This window comes from Antechinus flavipes, chromosome 4, assembly GCF_016432865.1.
Source record: "Antechinus flavipes isolate AdamAnt ecotype Samford, QLD, Australia chromosome 4, AdamAnt_v2, whole genome shotgun sequence".
NCBI classification, from domain to species: domain Eukaryota; kingdom Metazoa; phylum Chordata; class Mammalia; order Dasyuromorphia; family Dasyuridae; genus Antechinus; species Antechinus flavipes.
This window is the reverse complement of record NC_067401.1, coordinates 467,449,566-467,472,869: the sequence shown is the minus strand read 5'-3', so window position 1 is coordinate 467,472,869 and position 23,304 is coordinate 467,449,566. Positions and strand designations below refer to the sequence as shown.

The 23,304-nt window shown below is 34.1% G+C and overlaps 1 protein-coding gene and 1 pseudogene across 1 annotated transcript in view; both read left to right on the top strand.

Annotated features, from left to right (window-relative positions):
• Positions 1-23,304, top strand: part of FGGY (FGGY carbohydrate kinase domain containing) — a 518,439-nt gene that overhangs the window by 82,301 nt on the left and 412,834 nt on the right.
• LOC127559261 (tropomyosin alpha-4 chain-like) lies at positions 3,429-23,030 on the top strand (annotated as a pseudogene).

The following is a 23,304-nucleotide window of genomic DNA, read 5'->3' as shown; positions in this document are numbered from 1 at the left end:
ATTTCAGATTGCCTTGAGCTTTTGAAAACGGTTTTCTTGGCAGCAACATCCTGTAAGGAATCCTCCTCTTCTTTCTTTTCCCTGTTCTACATCCACTTTCCTGGGTTTTCCCTTTCTTCTGGGTGCCTCCCCTTTTCTCTTAGATTATTGTTTTTCTCCTCTGAGGTGCACCTCCCCTTCCCCCCCCCCCACTTCCTATCTGGCACATCAAGCCCTTAGTTGTGCTCATTTTAATTGTAATTCAATCCCACCAGATTTCAGCTGAGATCCAACCATTAACACTGAGTGCTTGGTACCACCCAGGGTACCACTCTCCTGGTAAGCAGCTGGTTACAAAAGCAATGCACTGAGCCAGGCCCCTCAACTAATCTCTGCTTGGCATCCAGATTCCTTGCGTGCCATGCCATCTTTAATTGGTTCATTCATTTTTCCATCGATAAAATCCTCCTGAAACCTCTTAAAGATTTTGGGAGAAACAAGAACCTTCTTTCCTACCGGGATAAGACAGTACAACTGTCGTGGCAATTGGTTATTTGACTCATGTGCGTGTGCATACACATATACATCACTACCAAGAGTTCAACTTCAACTGTATGTATTGATTGACCTTTGCCTCTGTTCCTCTGTACCGTTCCCCACCCTCATTCAAAGATCTGAGGATTTGAAGTCAGATGAGACGCCGTAGGTCATCTATTCCAATCCTTCTGCTGGATAAAAGGGAAAACTGAAATCCCCAGAAATGTGGTTGCACGAGGGTAGCCCCAAATCTTCAAAGTTTGGTTAGAGAAGAGGGTCATCTTTCCTTAACAGTGAGTAACCTTTTGTTTTCCTTAAAGAGCGAAAACACTTCCTTTTCTAGTTCAGGTTTTTTCTCCTGCCAATTCCCCAAGTAAACTTTGCAGGCCCCAAGAGTTATTAGCTTATGGGGTTTTACAGCACATCGTGTCCAATCTACTTATTTAAACAGGGGCAACTTTGGTTCACCAGAGAAACGTGGGGAACCTGCCTAAAGTCTAAAAGCCAGTAAGCCCAGTGTCTGGCCATGTAACTGGGTAATAAATACTTGTACAATTGATTGATAGAAGCAGACCTCGAGTTTAGGCTACTTTTACTTGACCATGGCCTAGAGGAAGTACTTCAAAATGTATATTTAGTCCTAAATTCACAGATAAGACAAAGACCCCACAGTGGCTCAGGTTTATATGGCACTTTTCAGAGATGGTCGGGACTCATTTGATAGATGATGATGAAACAATGAAAAAAGTCCAAAAAGCAAATAAGTTTGCCCCAAATCATGCAGCAAGCACCACTTCTTTTAATGATAGCAACTAACTTTTCTATAGCACTTAGTATAGGCTAGTAACCTATAATATTATTTGATCCTCACAACAATAATGTATGTTTACAGATATGTATGTATTTTGGGACCCTATTTGGAGTTTTCTTAGGTGAAATTACTAAGGTGATTTGCTATTTCCCTTCCCCAGTTCATTTTAAAGATGAAGAAAGTAGGGTAAACAGGATTAAGTGACTTGCCCAGGATTACACAGCTACAAAGTATCTGAAGCCTGATTGGAACTCATGAAGATGATTCTTCCTGATTTTAGTGTCAGCACTCTCTACTACATCTACCTAGGTGGTCTAAAGGCAGACACCCATATATCTATCTCTGTCATTATCTGTGTGTGTGTGTGTATGTGTGTGTGTGTGTATGTGTGTGTGTGAGTGTCAATCAGAGGGAGAAAAGGAGGGAGGTAGGGAGGCATGGATGGGAGAAAGGGAAGGAAGGAGAGAGAACTGAATTCCTCTGGCCTCAGACACTTCCTAGCTGTGTGATCCTGGCCAAGTCACTTAACTCTATTTACTTTAGTTTCCTTATCAGTAAAATGACCTTGAGAAGTGGCGAATCTCTCTAGTATCGTTGCCAAGAAAACCCCAAATGGGGTTATAAAGAATCAGAAACAACTGAAAAATAACTGAATAAAATTCTGTATTCTTTGTCTTTCTCAATATGTACATTAATATATGTATATATGTGCATGAATGTACATATATAGATATGAAGATATATATGCACATCCCTATGTATGTATATCTATCTATTCATACCCATCTATCATCTCTCTCTCTGTCAGAGATGAGAGCTGGAGTCAGAACATGAGAGTTTCATCCTGTCTAAGGACTGAGAGGTGAAAGGATGCTCAGAAAGCATCCTCAAGGCTTACTTGAAACATAATTCTTCAACAAAGTTGCCTCAAGTTGCGAACGTTAAGTTGTTGCATCTCCTGTGCTTCCGGCACTGTGCTTGGTCCTGGGAGACAAAGAGAGTAATAAAACAGCCCCTGCCCACAAGGAGCTTAACGTGCTACTCTGAGGAAACAATAATGTACTGACACTTGAGAATAAAATAGATACACAGTAAATACAATGTCATTTCAGGAAATCAGGGAGGGAAGAAGCAGCACCTGAATTCAACCAAAGGAAATGTTAGGGGTTAAGGGAGTCTAGGGGGGTGCACTTCAGGGGAGGAGATAGCTTCTGTAAAAGCTTGGACGTGGCAGGTGGTCTGGTTTGCTTAAGGTCAGTGCAAGAACAGAGGGAGAGAGTGTACAGAAAGATGAAATCAGGCTAGAGAGAAGGGTAGTTTGGAGTCCCATCGGGATGGACTTGAAAGGCCAGAAACGGAAGTTTACATTTTACCAGCCATTGAACTAGGGGGGAGTGTTATAACCTGAAAAATAAAGAGCTTTCTAGCTTTGACTTCTCATCAGAGCCACAGAACAGAAAGGACTTGGATTGTCCCATTTTCATAAGTGAGAAAGCCTCCATGTGGTGGCAGGAAGGGTTGGAAAAGCTAAAAAGAAAATGCTTAGAGGTGAATGAAAGGGGTAGGGAGAGAGTAATGATTGGTAAGGCTGTATTCCATTCCTAGAATATGCTCCCCCCTCACTGCTTCCTGAAGGACTCCCTGGTTCCCCTTAAAACTGAACTGCAGTATCTCCTTCGACACAAAAACCAGCCGTGACCTTCCCAGCCACCAGCGCCCTCCCTTAGAAAGCTATTTCCCTTTATCTTCGTATTCCCAGCACTTAGCACAGTGTCTGGCACACAGCTGCTACTTAATAGATGTCTTCTGATTGATACATAGAGTGCCTTCTCATCGAAAGGGTGATATAAATAATGAGACGCAAAATGCAGACAAATTTCACGTAGATCATCCTGATAACTAAAGAAATAATCCAGGCTGTTTATCTCTTTAGACAGATCATATGGGTCAGTGAAATCAGAAGCAATTGTGAGTGAAATAGTGGAAAGGCTTTAGTTGGGGCAGGGGGATGCTGGTACAGGTTAATTGAGGTGAACTAAACAGAATGGGATAAATGAAACAAGTGATGATAATGGTGGTGGTGGGGTTGGTTATGGTGATGATGATGATGATGATGATGGTAGCTGGCAGGTATGTAGTGCTTTTAGACTTGCAAAGAGCTGTGCCATAGTAACTTATTTTGTTCACAGCTAGAGAGGGGGACAGAACAAAGACTGGAACAGCAGCTTAGCAGGAGAGGTAGTCTTGCATTTTTTTTTTTTAGAAGATCTATTTAATATAGATAGAAAACTGGATCTCATCTCCCTCCATGAGGTAGTTCCCAATTTAGGGCAATGAACTTGGTCATTTGTCTGTGATTTTTCCAGCATGCAGAGATGTAAAATGTGAAGGGAAACACTGGAGTATGAAGGATTTTGTACTAAAAATCCAAAGAAAATAAGAGGTACTCTGATCAAAGACCAATAATGAAAGTGCAACAACTAGAAATGCACAATCTAAAATTATAAAGAGATAAATTTGTCACCAGAGACAAGGCTTTTTAGGTCACGTGTCATCTCATTCTCACATGTACTTTCTGAATAGCATCTAACTCTGGAGCTAGGAATAAAACTTTTCCTAACAATGTTACATTTAGCAGGTTTCTCAGAGGTGTTGAACACATCCCTCCATCCTTGGAGGAAAAATAACAACAAAAAATCCTTTCCCCCTCAACTTGTTTTTTTTTTTCAGGGATGACTTTCTTATGAACATTGGAGTCTATTTGCAATATGAAGCTATTGTCACATACGTGCTCTCTGGTTCGAATCGGAACCTTGAAGGATATTCTCCCACACCGATCACATGTGTGGGATTTTTCTCCCAAGTGGACTCATTTATGAACGCTAAAGTTTGTACTCTGAATGAACCCTTTGTCAAATTCATTGATTTATGGGGTTTCTCCATTGCTTGAACTCTCCGATTAACATGGAAGTTTGTTTTCTGAACAAATTCTTTGCCACACTGCTTACGTTTGTAAGATCTCTCCCGTGTGGAGTCACTGATGAACGTAGCGGCTAACTCTATGAATGAAGCTTTTGCCACATTCATCACTTTTATGGAATTTCTCCCCTGTGTGGATTCTCTGATATCTATAAAAACATTTGAATTCACTCTCACACAGTTCATAGTGTTTTCTTTTTTCTCCTATATGAGCCTTCTTATGAGTATGGAGGTAGTTCTGGGAATTAATATTATGCAACATTCATTCTATATATTGGATCTCTCCAAGGTGAGGACTCTCTGATGTCTAGAAACATGTGATTATAACCTAAGTCCTCTCCAACACTTATCACCTTTATGAGGTTGCTAGACCTCTGAGCTTTCTGATAATCATTGAAGTTTAATCTCTGAATAAAATCTCTCCCACAGTGATTACATATCTAATTCCAGTCCCCCTTAGTGATTTTTTATAAGGTCAATATATACTGTTCTCTGCACAAATCCCATGCTAAAATACTCCTCATAATTTTAAGACTTCTCTGTATGGAATAATTTATATCTATAAACATTTGAGCAACATTTGAAATGGCTTCATCACTAATTATAATTATAGAGTTTCTATTGATGGGCTACTGCTGAACAAACCCTTTACCACATTCATCACATTTATTAGGTTTCTCCCCTCAGTGGACTCTTTGATAATTTTAAATATTATTCTCAAAAGCAAAGTAAACTGTCACAAAGGAATATATGTATTGGCTTTCTCCTAAGTGAGTTCTTAACTGTGTAATAGGAACATTTCAAATCAAATGTTATGTTATTGCCACTATATCCATAGGATTTCAGTTCCATGACGGCTCTCAGTTCATTATTTTGGCAGGTTCATTTACCTTCAGATATTCAGTACCCAGACAAAGCTATATTAGGAGATTTCCTAAACTTCTTTTCAAAAGTTGGATTACTCATGAGCACTAACTTTGCTTTCAAAATAGCCTCATTTACATTTTTTTTTTTTGCTTCCCCAGCAAAGATAGTTTCCTTTTGATTTCCTGATCTTTTAAAGGTTCAAAAACTTTTCAAAATATAATCTTTTACTTTTTCCAGTTATATTTAACCCTTAACATTTGTTTCTGTTACATTTTGAGTTCCATATTCTCTTTCTTCCATTCTCCCTCCTTAATAAGGCAAACTATTTGACATAGGTTATTTCTGTGCAGTCGTGCAAAATGTATTATTAGTTATTATATTATTATATGCAATAACATAATATATTATATTATGTAATATGATATTATATTAGTTATGTTGCAAAAGAAAATATATTCAAAGCAAGCCAAGAAAAAAAATACTTTTCTTTTTAATTGTGCTTCAATCTGCAGTAAGATTCCTTCATTTTTTTCCTCTGGAGATGGATAGAATTTTTCATCATGAGTCTAAGAATTTGCTTAAATCATTGTTTTGTTGAGAATTGCTAAGTTATTCATGGTTACTCATTATGTGATGTTGCTGTTACTGTGAACAGTGTTCTCCTGGTTCTGCTCACATTACTTTATATCGGTTCATGTAAGCCTTCCCAGATTTTTCTGAAAGCATCCTGCTCATCATTTCTTATAGTACAATAGTATCCTATTACAATCATATGCCACAACTTGGTCAGCCATTCCCCAATTAATGGGCATCCCTTCAATTTCTGATTCTTTGCCACCACAAAAGAGCTGATAAACATATTTTTGCACTTATAAGTTCATTTATTTATTTTTAAAAATCTTTTTGGCATTCACATCTAGTAGTGGGTTTTGCTGAATCACAAGATATGCACGATTTTATTATCCCATACAAGTAGTTCCACATTATTCTCTACAGTGGTTGATCAATTCACAATTGCACTAAATGGTTCATTAGTGTCCCAACTTTTCTGCATCCCCTCCAACATGTGTCTTTTCTTTTTCTGTTATATTAGCAAATCTGAGATGGTACCTCAGAGTAGTTTTAATTTTCATTTCTCTAATCAATAGTGATTTATAGTATTGTTGCAAATGACTAGAGATAAACCTTGATTTCTTCTTCTGACAGCTATCTTTTCAAATTCTTTGATTATTTAATCCACTAGGGATTTACTTGTATTCTTATAAATTTGACTCAGTTCTCACCCTTCACGTCTAAATCATGAGACAAATTTGGCCTTTCCATGGTGTGTGATATGAGAGGTTGATCTAGTTTCCATCGAATTGCTTTCCACTTTCATCTAGCAATAATAAAAAAAAAATAAGCTTTTTATTTTCAAAATACATGCAAAGAGAGTTTCCAACATTCACCCCACCAAACCTTGTTTTCTCATTCCCTATGCTAATCCTTAATTTCTTTTTCTTCTTGTTTTAGTATAGCTAGCATTTCTAGTGCAGTACTCTATAATAGTGTTGGTAATGGGCATTCTTGTTTTACCTCTGGTCCTATTGGAAAGTTGTCTAAGTTATCTCTATTACAGTTTATTCTTGCTAATGAAATGATAACTAGATGTTCCTTATCATTTTAAGGACAGTTCCTTTAATCCTATTCTTTCTGGTATGTTAAGATGAGTGATTGCTACATTTTTTTGCCAAAAGCTTTTTATGCATTCCTTGAGGTAATTATATGTTTTTTGTTGGGTTTATTATCACTATGGTTAGGTATAATTGTAGTTTTCCTAATATTGAACCAGTTCTGCATTCTTGGTATAAATCCTTTCTGCTCATAGTTTATGATCTTTGTGATATATCATTTTAATCTCTTTGCTGGCATTTTATTATTATTTTTTTTTACATCAATATTCATTCCAGAATTGGTCTCTGATTTTCTTTCTCTATTTTAGCTCTTCCTCGTTTGGGTATCAGCACTATATTTTTGTTTAAAGGGAATTTGGTAAAATTCATTCTTTCCTATTTTTTCAGATAGTTTATATAGTATTAGAATTAATTATTCTTTACATGTTTTGTAAAATGCACTTGTGAATACATCTTCTTTGGGGTGTATTTTCTCAGTGATTGCATTGATGTCTTGTTTAATTTCTTTTTCTAAGGTAGGGTGATTTAAGTATTTGCTTTTCTGTTAATCTGAGCAAAATATATTTTCATATTTGTCTATTTCAATTTGATTGTCAGATCTATTGAAATACAATTGAGCAAAATAGTTTCTAATAATTCATCTCATCTTTATTGGCATTAGATTCATGCTTTTCATTTTTGATAGTTATTCGTTATTTTTTTAAAAAAATAACAAATTAACCAATGAAATAAACAATAATGTTGTTTTTCATAAAACCAGCTCCCAGTTTTATTTATTATTTCAAAACTTTTTTTTCAGCTTTATTAATTTTCCCCTTAATTTTTAGGGAATTTCAAGTGGGTGTTTAATGAGGGATTTTTAATTTGTTCTTTTTCTAGTTTTTTAGTTACTTGCCCCAGCCATTGATCTGCTCTTTCTCTCTATTATTGTTATAAGCATTTTGAGATAATAAATTTTTTCATATATACTGCTTTGATGTCATTCTATAAATTTTGGTATGTTGTCTCATCATTGTCATTATCTTTAATGAAATTATTGATTATTTTTATAATTTGTTGTTTGACCTACTCATTCTTCAGGCTTAGATTATTTAGTTTCCAATTAATTTTTAGTTTATGTTCCCATGATCTTTATTGAAGGCAATTCTTATTGCATAATGACCTGAAAAATACATTTAATATTGCTGTTTTTCTTTTGTGTAGATGTTATGTATAACTAAGAAAAAGCTATATTTCTTTCTATTCCTCTCCCCTTCTACTTCCCAGTAAATTAAGATATAGTCTTATACTTAACTGAATACATATATAATTCCGTTAATTTTAATAAAAGTGAGGATCAAATGTTGCCTACCACCCCTCATTTTCTCTTTCACTTGTAAAAGCTTTATTATGATGCTTTTATATGAAATAATTTCTCTCATTCTACCTGTTTTTTCTCCCTGCTTTCAGGGCACTTCTTTTATTACTTACATTATTTTGAGGGTATCATCCCATCATGGTCAGCTCATACTTGGGCCCTCTGTCTATTTTACTCTAAATATCTTGCTAATAATAAAGTTCTTAGAAATTACTAGTATTATCTTCCCATGTAGAAATGTAAACAGTTTAAACTTATTGAATACCTTATAATTTCTCTTTCCTTGTTATCCTTTTATGCTTTAATCAGATTTTCTACTCAACTTCGATATTTTCATCAGGAATTCTTGGAAATCCTTTACTTCACTAAATGCATATCCCTTTCTCACCTCCATTTCCACCTCCAAAGAATTATACTTAGTTTTTCTAGATATATGGATCTTGGTTATAATTCTACTCCTTTTCCCTCCAGAATATAATATTCCAAATCCTCCAGTCTTTTAATGTAAAAGCTGCTAAATCTTGTGCTATTCTGATTATGATTTCATGATGTTTGAATTATTTCTTTCTAGTTGCTTGTAATATTTCCTCCCTGATGTGGGAGCTCTGGTATTTGATGAATATTCCCAAAATATATATGTTTTTGAATTTGTCAGGGAATGTTCAAAAGTTTTTCAATTTCTATTTTTACCTCTGGAGCTAAAATTCATCTTCTTTGTTTATTGAAAGATGATGTCTAGACTCCTTTGATGATGGCTTTCAGGTAATCCAATAATTCTTAAATTAACTTTCCTGGATCTCTTTTCTGTCAGTTGTTTTTCCAAAGAGTTAGTTCCCATTTTTCCTATTTTTCATTCTTTTGATTTTGTTTTATTGTGTGTTTTTTTTTTTTGATGGCTTGTACTTTTTTCATTTGACTGATTCTGCTTTTTAATCTCTCTTCAGTAGATTTTTGAGCTTTTTAAAAAAACTCTTTAGCTACTCTGTTTTTAAAGTTATTTTCTGTAGTAGGTTCTTGTATCTCCTTTACTAAGCTGTTGATTCTTTTTTATGACTTTCCTGCTTTACACTTATTTCTTTTCCCATTTTTCTCTACCTCTCTTATTTGATTTTAATAATCCTTTTTAAAATGTTTGCAGCAATTATTTTTGATCCTGAGACTTACTCAATTTTGTTACTTTCTGAATTTGCATTTTGATCTTCCCTCTCACCATAATAACTTTCCATGTTTTGTTCTTTTTGTTGTTGTTATTGTTATTTCATTTTTCCAGTCTATTTCTTGATGTTCAGTTTTTAGCTGTTTCAAGGTAGTATGACATAAGGAGATGTGTTCATTGCTCTTCTTGTCTTTGTCTACTCTGTGACTGAGTACAAAACTTTTTTTTTTTTTTTTTTTTTTTTTTACATTCTTGAACTGTAACCAAGGTTCCTACCCTTGCTAATGCATCTTCTCACTCTGAGATTGAGATTCAGAACTGCTTTGGGCAGTTTGCAGCAGAGTTGCCAGTGCCATGAAGCAGTTTCCTTCTGACCAAATATTAGACCCACTTACCATCTGTGATTGAGATAATCCAGAAGCTCCTGGTGATTCCATCAACAGTAAACTCTACTGCTGGTTTATGGGCATGGCCTTGCTGGACTGCAATCCAGTGTAACACATATATCCTTCTGGACATCTAGGTTGTCTTGGGCTGGAAAATTGTATCACCCTATCCTTTTGATGTATCCTTCTGCCATATCCAAATTTGTTTTTAGGATTTATTTTGCAGTTATTTTAGGGAATTTTGGGAAAACTCAGACAAGTCCTTGCCTTTATTTGGCTGTCTTGTCTCTGCCTCCAAAGCATAAACTTTTCAGGTTGTAAGCCTTTCAAAATTTTTTCCCTTGGAAAAATCACTATGGAGTTTTCAATCAAGAAAATGGGAGTGGTTGCTCTTCCCCCAGGCTTGTCTCTGGTACAAATCATCTTGAACTGGGTCTCCTCAGTTCTTCCTGGTGGTCCTGGTTCTTTGCTATTTTGATTTCTCCATGTCCTGATGCATTTGAGCAGAATTCTGTTAAACTTTCTAACTCCCTGTCTTTGGGGGCAGTTTTGTGTTGTTGTTGTTCTGAGGTGATTGGAGTTAATTGACTTGCCAATGATCACACAGCTTGTAAATGTTAAATGTCTAAGGCTGAATTTGAATTCATATCCTCCTGATTTCAGGGCTATACTACACTATCTAGCTTCCCCTGGGACAATTTTCTATACCTGTCCACCTGACATTTGGGAGACTACAGGTCTTACCTGCTTTCAAGGAACCCACTGCTTCCCCCACAGGACACTGAGGGCTTTTAATCTTTGCAATTCTATTCCTGTCCTTCAATAAATCCTCCACTGGGAATATATACAACATGCTGAAGACCTTTCTTCATGCTAAATATTCCTTGAATATGAAAGCAGAAGAGGAAAAATTCATTTAAAAAATTGCCTCAATTCTACATACATGTGTGTTTACACACAAATAAATGCATATATAGTATACTTATACATGTGTATGTGTGTGTGTGTATAGTATACAGATATATTTTTCTATTTGTATCTGTGAGAGTGTGTGTGTGTGTGTGTGTGTGTGTGTGTGTGTGTGGCCTCTACCAAGGAAACTTGTTATAAAAAATGTTTCCCAGTTTCCTGGTTTCCTTTTAATTTTGATTACATTAGTTTTGTTTGTGAAAAACTTTTTAAATTTGATGTAAACAAAATTACCCATTTTGCTTCCCATGATCTTTTTTCTCTTATTTAATCATAAACTCTTCCCTTTATAGATCTTTATAGATCTTTATAGACAGATAAGCTTTTCTATCTTACCTAAATTTGCTTATGAAAATACCTTTTATATGTAAATAATGTGCCCATACTGAATTTTTCTGGCATATAGTGGGAGACTTTGATCTATGCTGTTCTCTAGTTTTTCTAGCACTTTTGGTCAAATGATGACTTTTTGACCCCAAAACTTGGATCTTTGGGTATGTTAAAAAATATATTATTGTAGTCATTTATCACTGTGCATTGTATACGCAATAATCTGTTTTGCTGATCCACCTCTTAATTTCTTAGTCAGTGTAAGATTTCTACCATGATTACTACTTTTTAATATAGTTTAAAATTTAGTAATATTAGATTGGCTTCCTTCACATTTTTCACTGATTTCCTTGATATTCTTGACCTTTTGTTCTTACAGATGAATTGTTATTTTTTTTTAGAGCTCTGTAAAATAATCCTTTGATAGTTTGATTGCTATGGCACTCGATAATTAAATTGATTTTGGCAGAATTATCATTCTTATTATACTGGAAGTCTATAATATTTCTCCATTGTTTAGATCTGTTTTTATTTAAATGACTGTTTTATGTTTGTTTCCATATAGTTCTTGGGTTTCTCTTGATAAGTAAAATTCCAAATATTTTATCTTGTATACAGTTATTTTTTTAAATAAATTTCTTTTTCTAGCTCTTCCTGCTAGGTTTGGTTGGGAATACAGAGAAATGTCTGATGGTTGATGTGGGTTGATTTTATATCCTGCAACTCTGTTAAAATCATTAATCATTTCAACTAGTTTTTAAGTTGATTCTCAAAAATTTGCTACATACATCATTATATTATCTGTAAAGAGTGATAGTTTTTTTTCCTTTTCTTTTGCATTGCCCATTTTTATTCCTTCAATTTCTTTCTTCTTGTCTTATTGGTATAGTTGGAATTTCTAATATAATATTGAATAATAGTGGTGATAATAAAAATCCTTTTATCTCTTATCTTATTAAGAAAGCCACTTGCTCTTGGTTTTAAATAGCTATTATTTATTATTTTAGGAAAAATCCATTTATTCTTATGCTTTTTAGTGGTTTTAAAAAGGATGGGGCTTATATTTTATCAGAAACTTTTTCTGCTTCTATGGAAATAATCATAGGATATTTTTGGTCATTTTTGTTGTTAGTATGGTCAACTATACTTATTTTCTTAATATTGAACAAACTTGACATAGTTTATGATCTTTATTATATATACTATATTCTTTTTGCTAGTGTTTTATTTAAATTCTTTGCATGAATATTCATTAGGGAAATGGATTCATAGTATTCTCTTTTCTGTTTTGCTCTCCTTGTTAAACATAAAATCATTTTTGTGTTATAAAAGGAACTTTGTAGGATTCCTTCTTATCTGTTTTTAAAAGTTTATATAATATTGAGATTAATTGTTTTTGAAATGCTTCATAGAATTCAATTCTGAATCCATCTGGTCCTGAAGATTTTTTTTCCCCCTTAGGGAGTCCATTTGTGATTTGTTTGTTTTTTTTCCCTAAGACAGAATTATTTAAATATTTTGTTACCCTTTCTATTAATTTAGAAATCTTCTATTTTTATAAAGATTCATCCATTTCACTTATATCAGTTTAAGTGGCATATAATTAGACAAAATAACTCCTAACAATTGCTTTAATTTCATTTTCATTGGTGGTGCATTTATTTTTTATTACTGATAATTTGTTTTTTTTTTAATCAAATTATCTGATGTGTTATCTATTTTTGAAACAAAATCAGTTCTTGGTTTTATTTATTAGTTCAATGGTTTTTTATTTTCAATTTTATTATACTCTCCTTTGATTTCCAAGTTTTCTACTTGGTATTAATTGGTAGCTTTTAATTTGTCCTTTTATTGATTTTTCTTTTTCTTTTTCTTTTTTTTTAAGTTGCATGTCCTTTCTCTCTTTCATTAATGTATATGTTTAGAGATAAAAATTTTCCTCAAAATACTCCTTTCATTGCATCCTTCAAATTTTGATATATTGTCTCATTGTTGTCATTCTTTTTATTAGAACTATTGTTTAGGTATTTTCTCCCTTTTCTGTTAATCTGGGTAGTTTATATGTTTTGTGTGCACTCAACAATTTTATTTAGACTGTCAGTTTTATATGGTTGGATGAAATAGCTCCTAAGAATTGCTTTTTTTTTCCTTCTTCATTTGTTGTGAATATATCTTTTTTATTATTGATACTGGTAATTCAGCTTTTTTCTTTCATTTTTTAATCAAGTTAGTAATGACATAATTATCCTCCTCCCCCCTCCCAAAAAAAGTTCCTAATTTATTTGGTAGTTCAATTTTTAAAAATTTTTTACTTTAATTTCTCTTTTGATTTTCTCAATTACTATTTTAGTATTTAATTGAAGGTATATAATTAATTGGATTTCCAGGGTTTTTAAAATTCAAATTCTATCTTCTCTTTCTTTTATTGATTTCAGCGTTTAGAGCACATATTTCCCAAATTACTGCTTTGGTTATGTCCCACAATTTTGGTATGTTGTTATTATCTTTAATGAAATTACTGATTGTTTCTATAGTGTTCTTTGACCCAGCCATTCTTTGGGAATTAGTTATTTAGCTTCCAATTAATGTTTAATCTTTGCTTGAAAGGCATTTCATTAGATGTAATTATTGTTGCCTTTAAATATTTAAATACTAAAAAGCAGTTTTTCTTGTTTCTAGTTTCTGCATTTCTTTGTGTCCTAATAATGGACTTTTTTGCGTCTGTGAATATGCTATTACTAGCTGAGAAATAGCCATATTCCTTTCCATTCTGATTCTGTATTCTCCAGAAGTCTACTATTTCCAACTTTTCTAAAATTCTATTCAATTTCTTAGCTGAATAAACTTATGCTCACAGACTGCTCCCTACCCTGGATCAGTGTCACGAATGTGTGATGGATGATTAGGCTCCTAGAATACCCTTTTGCTGAATTCTGTGCTTCTTTATATCAGAATGGTCATGTATTAGGACATAGAGAAATACAGAAACTTGGAAAGTTGTTGACTTGATTTGGTTCCAACCTTAAAAAGATCTTAGATTTACTCAGATATAGGACTAATTTTCTTAATGTGATCAAGAATCTGATTGCAAAGATATTGGCTACTGGGAAGCCAAAGGACTACTCGTACCTTGTTTTTCTGTAATATGTGAAGAGTTAAAATCAAGTTTCTTTGTTTTGTAACATAGACACTACAAGTTTTTCTATCAGCATTTTAAATTTATGAAAACAAACAAACTGAGTTCATCCAAATTAAATAACTTGTTCAGACTTCAAGAGGTTGAAATATCAGAATTTAGACAAAAAACTTAGTTTTTGTTTGGGGGATGATAAGAGGAGGAAGATAGGAAAATCTATGACCAGAAAGGTGAGAACCCTGGAATTCATGTCCTGAAACCATGCATTCAAGAAGCATATGTGGAAACAAGAAGGGAATTGGTTTGGAAATCAGAGAATGGGGCTGGATTCTCAGCCCTAGCATCTTCCTTCTATGCAAACTGTGGCAAGTCATTGACCTCTTTTATGCCTTAGTTTCCTCAGCATTACAGTGAAGATGTGCCATTAGACAACCTCAAAGAACCTATTCAGAACATAGATCTGTCATCTAATGAATTCAAAACTGACTTTGAAGAGTGGATTTTGTCATGGGCCAACCAGGTGTCTTCAAATATTTAATCTCTGTGAACTGAACCTGAGGCATAGCATTCTTTGCATGATGAGGAATTTTAACTGAGAGATCAAGAAAGATTTCAAAACAAAAACTGGAATTAAGTGCTTATAATGAAAAAGCAATTTAAAGAAAAAGGAGAACTATATAATTAATTCAAATTATCATCCAGAGTACTTATGATAACACCATTTTAAAAAGATGCTTTCCAATAAATATTCAAAACTTCTGAAATAAGTGTTTCCCACAAATAACACATTTAACCCATTCTTCCAGGTATTGATTTCCTGCCCTTAAATATCCAGTCTTGGAGTTAAGATTTTCCTCCATTTGTCTTCAGTGAGGGCTTCCTCTAGAGTAACTTTTGTGATAAACTTGGAGGTCTTTCCTCTTCTGCAAAACCTTACTCGTGTTCATGATTGCCCAATGATTTCTACCTTGTGTATAAATACAGATGAGATTTCTTCCACCATCTATAAAAATATGAGTGATGGCTGGATCTGCCACATTCATCATATATACAAGGATTCTTTCTTCCTTCAGCAGAATCTGATAATGTTCAGGGCTGTTCTTTGAATGAAGACTTTGCCACAGTACCTTCTTCAACAGTGATTCACCAGTGTGAATCATCTGATAATTAGTAAGATGAGCTTTCAGGTCAAACCCTGACACTAATCCCATTGCTAGACTTTTCCCTTCAGTGATGGGTTTTATGATGCAAAGTAAAACTTGTTTGGCATTTTAAATCTTTATTACATTATGATATTTATATAATTTCTCTCCTGGATGCACCCTTTGAAGCCCAATCTTGGGTTTCATGAATTCTCTTCCAACTGATCACCATGATAGAGTTGTGTACTTGTGTATATGTCTGATGCTCAGACAGACTTGATTGATTTCTAAATTATACTAAATCACATTTATAGTTCCTCTTCTCTGTCTATTTTTAAAGGCCTATTTAAACTTGTTTCAGGTTTATATTCTGATCTACATTGATCACATTTGTAAATTGTCTCATTTTGTGTACAACCTCTGATGGGGGATGAGAAAATCACTTCTATAAAATGCTTCCCCACAATGATCACACCCTAAGAGTTTCTCTCCTTTGAATATTTTTTGATGAATACACTGTTTTAGAAATTTATATTTTTTTCCACACTGATCATATTTGTAGGATATCTTTTCTCTATGGCTCCTCCAGACACAATCACTCCTCTCAAACACTTTTCAGACTCATTACATGCAAAGAGTTTATTCTTTGAACTTTTTGATGAATATACAAATGTGATTACACAATTATTAATTGTAACATATCTTCCCTATATGTATCCTTTGATGTCTAGTGAAAGAATCATCCAGTGCAACATTTTCCACCCTGATTATCAGTGATCACATTTGTAGGTTTTTTCTTTTTTATGTCCTTTTTGAAGATGCTTCAGTCCAGACATTGCAGCGAAGAACTGTCAATTATTGTAAATCATATAATCCTTCATAAAGAATTATTAAGTATTTCTCACTCTAGACCCTGAACCAATTGAGAGAAAATTCACTGGTCAACAAGAAATTAATATCTTTTCAGAAATTTCAAGTAACCTAACTTGCTGACCCATTTAATAAATAATTTCTCAGATAAGAAATTGTTTTTTGTATTGTGTGATATGTTCTGTTGCTGAGAATGGAAGAAGAGACGAATTAGGTTTTCTTTGCTCAAAAAAGGAAGTATGCCTTAAGTATTACAATTGGCACAAAAAATACATGTTACCTTTATTGTATATTCAAGTACCTGTGGTTTTATTGGAAAAAGAAAATTCATGTTATGGAAATTCACTCCAGTGATGCCTAGCTGCAGTATCTACTTAAGTTACAAACTGAAAGAATTACCTGCATCCCTTCCTGTAGATCAAATCACTAAGTGTCAGACACAAGCATTGGTATCCAAACCATCAAGTTGGTTCTTCTCTCCATTAAATATGACACTGCATCTAATAATTTTCTTTGTAAATATTTTGGGAACGAGATTATCAGTGCTTCAACTGACCCCATGAACATCTACTTACCTTCTTTATGTTTCATATTCTCTTGATGAACTGGTGGTGTAGACTGATTGGAAAGATGCATTTGACTATACTAAATGAGAAAGCAGCAACCAACTAATTTATTGGAATTCTAAGACCAGTAGTAATTTTGCCCAAGTTCTTCTCTACTTAATTTGTCCAGCCATTCTTTCTTCTATCCCTTTTCTCTTCTTCCCAATTACACCTTTTTCTTGAGATATTAAAATAAAAACATATTTCTATTGCTCTAGAAGAGTGTGTGTGTTTGTGTGTGTGTGTGTGTGTGTGTGTGTGTGTGTGTGAAAGACTGAGACAGACACAGTGAGAGTGAGACTTAGTGATTTCTTGTCCTATAGACTAACTCATTATCCCTGATATTTCCTATCCCCAAACTTCTTTCTCTGAGCTCCTTAAACACAGTGACTACATTTGCATGTTCAACCATAGCACAGTCTCTGTCTAGAGAAGATTTAATATATTCACTTATTACATTTACGATTTCATTCCTGGGGGAATTCCTAGAATGGAAGCCCCAACTATAGAATGAGACTTTGTCATTTTAAGTCCTTTATATGAATTTTAAGTTTTCTGCAATTTTCCTTACTTGGAGAACTCAAATTTTCTCCTCTCTTCACTATATTACATTGCCTTTTAAATAAAAAAGAAAATGCAGGTGAATGTTTATCTAAAATATAGCTAGATCAGTATAAATGAAATCACAGAGTACATATACAGAGGAAGATAATACAGCCATCATGAACTAAAGATTCAACTTTTTCTTGAACATAACTGTATTATGAGTCCTGCTGACTTTTAACAATCCCTTCTACTTCATGCTGGTAAGATATACTAGGGTATCCTTCAATTTTTCATCAAAATCTTTTCTCTCTCACATTCCCTTGGGAGACAGTTGCTTGAATTGCCCCAATACATCAAGCCGGGACAGATTAGGACAAGGGTACTTTATGTAGGGCTGTACAATTGTTTGATTAATATTCCAATAATTGTGTTTTCATTGAATTTGTTTCCTTTATAATCCTATTCATTTTATTTTATAAATTTAAAATCTCTATTTTGAGCAGAGGTCCATAGATTTTATCATAGTGCCCAAAGGAGTCCATGACATAAAAGGAAAAATTAAGAAATTCTAGGCTAAAGGTTAAATTGACAAAGTAGAATGAGAAGAAGCAAATAAGTCTACATCCTCATCATCCCTTCCCTGGAATCAGAATTTGATATAGTATATTTTCCATATCGTAAAAAAAAAAAAGTCACACTGAGTCAGCCCAGAGAAGCTTAGAGAGATAGAGAGATCTGAAAACATTAAGATAAAATCTAGTGAGGAATGCATATGTCAGAAAGCATTCTAGGCACCAGGAATGTATAGAAGGCCAAGGCAGACAAAAAAGACAGAAAAAGATCTCAGAGGAACTGTATACCAGCACTGGGAACAGCAATAATCAACATCTGGCAGTTACCATGCACATCCCAATGCTAAGTCACAGAACCAGGTTGGAGAGAAACATTTGAGGCCACGAGCCCTAGCTTTGTACTGAGAAAGGAATAAAGAGAAAAGAATCTATATAGACAAAAATAGAGCTATGTAGCAGCTCTTTTTTTTTGTGTGGTGACAAAGAATTAGAAATTGAAGGGACGCCCATCAATTGAAAGTGAAATGATTGGATTCATTGTGACATATGAATGTGATGGCAAACTTTTGATTATAAGATATGATGAGGAAAATGGTTTCAGAAAAACATGGAGAGAGTGAAAAGTAAGCAGAACCAGATCATTGCACACAGCTATGGAAATCTCGTAATGTTGGTTTATATGTGTGTGTGTGTGTGTGTGTGTGTATGTACATACATAAGCATATATGTGTATATGGTTAAAGACATAGGTAAATGTCTATTATGTCTAATATAACATATTATATTATATAATAATTTTATGTATAATATATAAATAATTAGTATATATAATTATATTAAATATTTATAAATATAAACAATTTATAATATAGTATATATAATTATAAATATAAATAATTTGGAAAATAAATAATTATATATGATATATTATATTATATATAGGATATAATATATGTCTAACATGCACATTTGCATTTATGTGTATATAGACATATATTTGTATATAACAAATATTCCAGATGTACAATGAAATACATCCTACATTGAACCAGAGAGGGTCTGGCAACTTATTTTTTCATGCTTTAAAGTTTACAAGAAATCTTTCGTCCTTTTGTAAAGTAAATACTAACAGGTTGCTTATCTTCATTTTAAATACGAGGAAACTGAGACTTAAAAATCAAAGCAGAAAGAAATCGGTTGGTTTGCCATTTCTTTGGGGAACGGTAAGAGGAAGATGCCCACAAACAGTAGAATGAAGCAATTGATAACTGAAGTGTATGAGTCTGCGTTAGTCTCCCACATTTGTAGGGTTTCTTGCCTATATTCATGCTTTGAATCTTAGAAAGCTTTGATTGGCTCATGAATTCTCAACTATAAAGATTACCTGTAGATATTCAAATACTCAGACAGGATATCTGAAAATTTTCATATTATGTGTGCATACATACATATATGTATGTACACATAGTTTCTTTTTTCCCTCTCTTCTTCCTTTGATGCATATAGGAGTTCCACACTGATCATTATTGTTACATTTCTTCCCTGTGTGAATCCTGTGATGAGCAATGAGTTGATCTTGTTGAAATAGATAAGATTTTTCTCTTATAGGGATCCTCTTATGCATAATAACTTTAACCTTCTTAAAAAAAATTACCACACTGATATCATTTATATGGTTAGTCCTTGCTGTAGCCTTTGATGTCGAGATAAACTTGATGGACGTTTATATTCTTTTTGTCCTCTCTGCGTAGATCTCTATCTCCACCTTTGCCTCCGCTTCAAGCCTAATGCTAAATTCATGCCTCCAACTCTAATCCTAACTCTAAATGTCCAATCCCTCTTATGCTGACATAAATTGATAGATTAATAAATTTGTGTGTATGCTAAACAGCATGCACATTTATTATATTTCTTCCCCATGTGCAATTTTTTATGACAAGTAAAATTGAATTGATCGCTTAATTCTTTTCCACATTTAAATCATCACGTTTAAAATCATATAAAGCCTTTGTTTTTTTTTTTTTTTGAAAAGCAACTTTCCTCATAGATGTTACATGTTACATAGATAAAATGTCTTTTAATATGGTTGTAAGATTTTCTTTGTTTAAAACACTTCTGCCACATTGATTGTGTTTCTACAATTGATTTCTTCCATGTTTCCTTTCATGAAAGGAAGATTTTGAGGAAAATACATATTCTTTTTCATATTTTTTGACATTTATCCTACCTTTTCCCTGTACCTCTTGATGGTTCTGTAAATCTGATTGATCATATATTTTCTTTCACCTGGATCAAATTCCAGGATGTTCCCTAAGTTGTTATCTTAACTGATCAAAGACAGTTTCTTCATTGTGTGGGTTCTTTGATGAGCCATTTGTTCTGATTTGTGAAAGAGAAGTTTAGCACACTCGTTGTGATTCTTTCCTATGAGTTCTCTGAAGAGCAATGAATTTTTCTTCTGAATGAAATCCTGTCCACACTGATAACATTTGTGGGGTTTCTTTTCTGCATCACTTCTCAAGATCAGTGTACCAAAGATGTTTCTTTTGTAATGTCCTGAATGGGATCCATGTATCTGGCTAATGTCCACATTTTTGATATTCAAAGTTATTGGGAACTTTGCCTAGACAAGTCTCCCTGTATTTTAATTGCTGGCAATGTAAAAGGTTCTTCCTCTCTGAAGTTACCCTGAATCAGGAGCTGAAGACTAGTATCTTCTCCCTCAATTTTCTACTTTGCAAATAGTTAAAGCTTCACTACTTTTTTCCACTATTGGATGTACCAAATCATATAATCCTTCATCAAGATTGACCAAATAGTCTCATTCCAGGTCCCCAAAACAATACAGAGATAATTTGCTGAGGAGGAGTCAACCATCCTTTTCAGACATTTCTACTTACCCTATTTACAGAGTGTGTAGATGAGAATTTAATAAATCAATATCCAATTAGACAAAAATATAGTTGTTTGTATTGGGCAATGTGTTCTGAAGTTGAGAATGAAATAAGAGTGACAAAAATTAGCCACGGACTTAGTGCAATGGCTAGTATGAAGAATATATTAAATATTTTTACATATGATCGTTATTAAAATTATTCCATCTCTTTACCTATGATTTTGTTAAAATATGGATATTTTTGGTAGAAAAATTCACTCCAATAATGCAGATCTGCAACTCGTGTAATTTATAAACTGAAAAAATTACCTGGGGTTCTCGTTGAAGATTGACAAACCTCTTGGTATTACAGTTTGGACCTTGATTAATCCCCAAATTGGTCGTTCTCTCCATTATATATGACACAACTTCTAATGATTTTCTTTGTAGATATTTGGGGAACTACATTATCAAAGTAATAACTATTCCCTCAGACATCCATTTATTCTTTTTGCTACCTCATCCTTCCTTGATGATTTCATGAGTAGGCAAGTAAGCAGGCTGGGGGGCAGTATGAACCTGGGAGTATGTCAAAAGGTTAAGTAGTGACCAGAATAGTATGGTGATTGTGAAAGTCCAAGTCCCCTGGCAATTTACTCTAAATTATTTTCCTTTACCTAATTTGCCCATCCAATTATTTTGCTTCCAATTCCCCTCATCCTGCTTCTACCTCTTGGTTTAGATAAAAAAAATTCTTCCATTACAGCTGCAAAAGGGGCAGAAGAAAATGAGATTTAATTACTTTTTGCTTTTACTCATCATCCCTGGCACTTCCTTGTCCAAAATTTCTTTCCTCTATTGGAATGTAGACGCCTTAGTATAGGAACGCTTTCTCTGTTTTGGTGTTCTTATCCCTGAGCACAGCAATTGGCCCAGAGTAAGAACTTAATAAGGATTCTTTCCTTCATATCTTGAGCTAAAATTTCAACCCTGGAGGAAATTTCTGGTATAGAAGCCCTTCCACTGAGGGAGATTTTAATGTTCTTTTTGCATTTATCTTACTTTGAGGTTCCAACTTTGTTACCCCAGTAACTTACATTGTCCTTGAAATTAAAATAATAATAATAATACATATGGATGTTTGTCTCAGATATGGCTATTATTTTAAGTCAAATCATTTAGTAAGAAAGAATCACAAGAAATCAAATCTTTCTATTATGACCACAATGAGTCAAAGACTGATCCTTATCTTAAACTGGTATCCTTGTATGTCCTGCTATCTTTTCCAGATAATTTTTACTTCCTGCTAGAAAGATATTGGAGCAGCAGACCAGTGGTACTGCACTACCAGCCCTGGTGTTCCCAGTCTATCCTGTCTCATGCTCCAACCCCACTAGTCTCCATGGCTGACTTCAACTCCTAAGAGGTGATGAAAAAGGAAAGCCTTAGCAGCAGCAGGTGAATGAGGCAGAGGATCACTCCAGAGCCTGCAGTAGGAATTGCATGGCAAGTGAGAGCAGGGTAAAGAAGCTGAAGAAGATGTGGCAGCTCTGAATCGATGGATCTCTCTTCTCTAGTTGAGGAGGAGTTGGACCAAGCCCAGAAATGTCTGGCTATAGCCCTGTAGAAACTGAAGGACACAGACTTCATGAGAGTGAGAGAGAAATGGAGATGATTGAGAATCAGGCAATGAAGGATGAAGAGCAAAGGGAAATTCAGAAGGAAGCCAAGTTTATTGCAAAGGAGGCTGATCACAATTATGAAGAAATAATCCCTTAAGTTTAGCTATCCTTGAGGGTGAGCTGGAGTGAACAGAAGAGCTTGGTGGGAGGTATCAGTTTCAGTGTGATGATCTGGAAGAAAGACTGAAGAAGGCCACCAACAAGCTGAAATTCTTGGTGGTTACATCTGAGAAATATTCTGAAAAACAAATCAAACTTCTGCCTGACAAACTTCCAACCTGAGATGCAAGTTGAATCTGTGGAAAGAACTGTTGCAAAACTGGAAAAAGAAGAAAAACTTGCCCAGGCCAAAGAAGAGAACATGGGATTATGTGAGACACTAGATCAGACATTAAATGAATTTAACTGTATGTGAATGAAGAAAGAGGAATTGTGTTTGCCAACAACTCAAGAATTTCCCTCTCTTTGAGAGAAATTTATTTTATTATTGCATTTTTTCTTTCCTGGAAATGTCTATCCATTATGAATATCTATCCACTGTTTGTTATCAGAGAAATTTAGGGCACCAGTTAAAACTAGTTCCTCTTTTCAAAGAGCAGCACCATAGAGATTATAGTTGACTTTTTTTTCATCTCTGAATTGCATTTTTTTCCTTAGGCAGGTAGAGTTTTTGACTTAGATCAAAATCTCCAAGATTGAGGGCTTTCTGTTACATGTTAGGAACCCAATTAAGCTACTGGATCATGTCTGGATTGTTTTAAGAATACAAGTATTTCATGTCATCCTTGAATTCTTTTACAGAAGGGCAGGGATCATCTTATAAAATGGGTGG